At 57.9% G+C, this 4,822-nt stretch overlaps 1 pseudogene across 1 annotated transcript; it reads right to left on the bottom strand.

The window, feature by feature from the left end:
• Positions 1 to 237: 237 nt before the first annotated feature.
• Positions 238 to 3,480, bottom strand: LOC125554623 (BTB/POZ domain-containing protein At5g66560 pseudogene; annotated as a pseudogene). The gene is made up of 2 exons (XR_015602250.1): positions 2,189 to 3,480; positions 238 to 2,069 (listed from the first exon to the last, which is right to left on the bottom strand). The product of XR_015602250.1 is annotated as a BTB/POZ domain-containing protein At5g66560 pseudogene (transcript).
• Between the last annotated feature and the right edge of the window lie 1,342 nt (positions 3,481 to 4,822).

Below are 4,822 nucleotides of genomic sequence, written 5' to 3' on the forward strand. Positions count from 1 at the left end.
AGGTGACGATGCGCGTGGGAAATGGTTCCAAAGCCGATGTGATCGTCGTCGTCACGCTACCTCTACATCTACCTTCGGGATTAGTTTTAGACCTAAATAATTGTTATTTAGTGCCAGCGTTGAGCATGAACATTGTATCTGGATCTTGTTTGATGCGAGACGGTTATTCATTTAAATCAGAGAATAATGGTTGTTCTATTTATCTCTACTATTAAAGGGGGATCGAACGTCGTGATGGTTCGACCTCCTTCGATACCTGTCGGGGATATACCCCGCGGTATGACCCGGCCGGGCTTGGCGTTTTCATTGGTAACCCACCGGAGTGGCGACTCATGGATGGCCCTAAGGCGGGTCAGATAGAAGACTAGGCCCAAGGCCCAGAAGGCCGGCTCATGTTATGGTGGGCCGGTTTACGAGGAAAGGCATAAGGAGTTTTCCCTTAAGGGGCAGAGTAGGATTCCACTTGTAATAGACTAGTCCTAATCCTAATAGGACTCCACATGTAACCCACCCCTTTAACTTATATAAGAAGGGGCAGGGCTCCTCAAAGAGGGACAAGCAACAAGAAACAATATCTAGGGCTAGACACAAAGGGGAGCCGGCTTATGCGGCGACTCCCTCATGAGCATAATGAGACCTAGCCACAAACATCATGTAGGGCTATTCCGGATGATGTTTCCCGGGGCCCGAAGCTGTCTAAATCCTCGTCTTGTGTGATGATCCGCCTCGCATCTCTCGTCCCGACCAACCCCTCTTAAACTACCACATAGATGCGTTGGCCTCGCGACTAAGTCCTTACACTAGGACATCTACCGTGACAATTCCACGACAGTTGGCGCCCACCATGGGTCCTGCGCACAGTGGTGTTGTGTTCTTGAAGGGATCTTATTTAGGGTTTGAGAAGTTCGCAATTTTCCGGCTCAACAAAAACCGGTGTGGAAAAATTCACATTAACAATGAGTTCAACAGTCAAGATTGACGAAGTGTTCTTGCGGCGGCGGATATGAGATTGAGATTGTTTAGGGGTTACAGATCGTGCAGCCGCCTCATGCGTCGTGGAGATTCCGCTGAGTCTGAGTTACGGCCGTCAATCAAATCTATTGTTTATTCCAACTACTCCCGTCAAGATTAATCAAGAAGAGGTAATAGCACCCCAGGTACCCTAACTTGCACACAATGTGATGATTTAGTCCCAAACTTGCAAAACTTGACTCCACCATACCCCAACTTGCATTTAGTTCTAGGCCAATCACAGCTCGCCAATTGGCTGCCAGGTGGCTGGACTGGTCAGCGCATGCAGTTTTCCACAGAACCCCCTGCCGTTTCCTTTTATCAACGGACGGACGAGATGACAAGGGGTGAGAAATTTTTGCCGCGCTCGATCTCGGGTTTTCACTCTCTCTCGTCTGGCTAGCCGTGACATCTTGGAACAATTTTCATCTCGACTGTCGAGCTCTTCTCTGATCGTGAAACATGTCGCGTTCGAACGGGATGGGAGATTTGGCGCCATCATGGTTCGGTCGGTCATGGGCTCATCCCCATCCTAGACGCCCTGGACACAACCGCGTTGCGCGCCTGTGAGTCGCACACCTGCGTGCTGAACTTGCACCGGTACCTCGACCGCTAGCCCGCCGGGGCGGCCGCGTCTGGGCTGCCGCTGCCTTGCGACGCCGCGCCACCGCCGTCGATCTTCTTGATCGCCCTTCGCATGCTGGAGCACTCCCTCTCCAGGCCCTGCACCCGGCTCCTCATGCCGTCCATGTCCACCCGCAGCGTCTGGCTCTCCTGCACCGTCGTCCGCCACGCCTCGCTCGGGCCAGCGGCGTGACGCACCGCCGCTACGGATGAGGATTCGGATGCCGCGCTCGCGGGGAAGCCGTGGACGCCAGCAGCGTGCCCGTGATGGCGCGCCGGAGCAGCAGCTGCTCGAAGAAGAGCACCTGCAGCACCGCGCGCAGCGGGAGCCGCTCGTTCTGCGCCGCGTGCGTGCACGCCTCCACCGTCAGCTTCCTGCAGTCCACCACGCCGCACACCCTGTCCCGCTCCTCCGCCGTCAGCCGCGGATGCGCCTGCGCATGCATGCACCAGTCACGAGCCATGGAGTCGGCAACAAACTGCTACTCGACAAACATGCATTCTTCCTTGACTTGTCAGAAGCAGTCAATGACAAATCGGGGAATGTACGTACCTTGAGGTAGATGTCGACGGCGCGGTAGACGCCATCGTCGTAGATGTGTGCGTGGTCCGGCATTGCCAGCGCGAGCTCGCAGAACTTGGTTGGCTTCAGGTTGGCGTCGGACGCTACCTCTGCCAGGTAGTTGTCCACCAGCTTGCCCACCTGCACCATTGCCACGGCCGACGGACGCGACGCCGTCGTCCTCGCCACCGCTTCCTCCTCAGTGATTGCAGCTGACGACGACGCCTCGTCCTCGCCCACCTCCTCCTCGGCCTGGAAGTTCCTGACCACCCGCTCGACGTAGTCCATGTCGTAGAGCGTCTCCGCGGCGCCGGAGTAGCTCGGGATGAGCACGTCCTCCACCGTTGCCTGTTCCATATGCGTCGCGGCCTTCCGCTCGATCGCCAAGCGCGCAGGATGTGCGCCGTGCGCAGCAGCGCGAACAGGAACTTCGCGGTCACCACGCTCCCCGAGCCCTTGTCCGCGGGGAGGCTCGCGACCACCGCCTCCAGGAGGTCTCTCTGCTCCACCTCCGACGAGACCGGCGCGGACGCGCGACGCCACCTCATGGACCTCGACAGCCCCGGGAGGGTGGACTTGGCGTAGGACACGAGGCAACCCTCCAAAGCCTCCGTCCTCACGTCCTTGCGCGCGGCCATGGCCGCCATTACCCGCTTGTACATGTGCAGGCCGAGCACGGCCAGGTCGCCGAACCAGGAGCGCGACGTCGCCGACGAGCGCGCGGCGATGGCGTCCACGCAGCGGGCGACAATGCCGAGCTCCTCGGCGTGCGGCAGCAGCTCCTCGCAGGACTTGAGCGCCTTGGTGGCCTCGCCGGGGTGGCGGAGCACGGATTGCGAGAGGTAGGCCTCGGCACGCGCGGCCAGGTTGTCCTCGGAGTGCTCCTCCGTCATCTCCAGGTACTCGGCCGCGCACCGCAGTGGGGCGACGTTCCAGGGCGTGAGCTCGACGCGGACGCCGTAGCAGAACTTGGTCGCCGCCTCGAAGGTGCCCGGCCCGCCGGGAAAGTCCGGGAAGGTGATGCGGTACGACTTGCCGTCATGCATCCTAATATGCTGCTGCTCCTCGTCCCCGTCCTCCTCCTCTGCGTCCTCAATCTCTGTTTCCGCCGCAGCATGCTCTTCGACATTGCCTTCAGAACTCCCATGCCCACGCCGCCGCTGGCCCGCTGGACGCTGCTCGTCCTGCTCGGCAAGCATGCGGCCGATCTTGCGGCTCTTGGACATGAGCGGGAACTGCGCGCGCAAGCACCAACTTCTCAGCGGAATTTCGTCGAGCACATATTTAATTCAGGTGTGCTATACTGCGGGTTGATTCAGGGAAAGAGCAGAGGGTTTTGTGCAAAGTGCGCGCGTTGACCGGTCCAGCCACCTGGCAGCCAATTGGCGAGTTATGATTGACCTGTGACTAAATCATCACATGAAGTGCAAGTTGAGGTATGGTTTGGTCAAGTTTTACAAATTTGAGACTAAATCATCACATTGTGTGCAAGTTAGGATACCTCGAGTGCTATTACCTCAATCAACAAGTACTACTTGAGTACTACTATTCATTAAGAAGACACGCGGCCGATCGAATCCACACGCGTACAGTCAAGCACAAAATCGGAGATCAACCATGACTGGGATGGATTGGTCAAACCGGCCGCGACTTGGAGAAGGGACCAGGAGTGAGCACGGACTCGGATGACTCTTGTTGCACGCTGGGTCGCGGTCGCCTGCTCCAAGATGAGCCGCCTGTGTCTGTTGTGCCGTCTGAACCGGCCGCGTGGAGACTGAGCTAGTCAGCTAGCCCATACCAAATTATCAAGCAGTACTAGTTTGATCCCCGCTTGCTATGTACGTGAAAAGAAGATATCAAGTGCTACTAGTACAAGTCGGATCTGAAGAAACAATCAAGAAAAGGAAAAACTACAAGGGGAGTCAAACCGATTACGACCCGGCCTCTGAGTCGCCACCGAGCACGCCTCCGCCGTTCGGGCCACCGCGGTCGTTCTAAGCCCGCCGTTACTGTCTCTGAGGCTACAAGCTGCGGCTTCGAGCCGGCCCTGCCTCCACACGCCTCTGCGGCTGTGCCTGCCTTGGCCTCGCCTTGAGCCGCCACACGCCTCTGCGGCTGTGCCTGCCTTGGCCCCGTTCGACCCGCCGCGATCTCCACTGCTTTAACCCGCGGCTGTGAGCCGCTTGCGGGCTTCCGTTGCACTCATTGCACTCGCCTGTAACTTGTTCAGCCGATTTTTTCAGATCGCTAGTTGAGCTTGGTGCAAGCTGCAATGGGACTCACGTATCTGCCAATAAATATTGACTTTGGATTGACTAAACTACACTACGGGGTTCTCAACCTGGGAGTCGCTTTGTGTTCCTGTTGACTCGGAGAGATGGACAATCTTGCAAACCCCTGCCTGCCGAGGAGTCAATTGACGACGTGTATTGAGCCGCCGGCCGCGGGGACCGTGGCCTTGTTCTTGAGCCGGACTCGTTGTTGTCACTGGCCATCTTGGTCTATCACTTCCGCCACCCACGGCCGCGGGCTACGCACCAGCCTCCTACGACTCGGCCGAGCGCAGGCCTAAGATTTGTACTGGGTTTGCTCAACCGGCCACGACCACCGTCAACAAGCGGCCGC

This window comes from Triticum urartu, chromosome 4A, assembly GCF_056163025.1.
Source record: "Triticum urartu cultivar PI428250 chromosome 4A, HENAU_Tu73, whole genome shotgun sequence".
Lineage (NCBI taxonomy): Eukaryota > Viridiplantae > Streptophyta > Magnoliopsida > Poales > Poaceae > Triticum > Triticum urartu.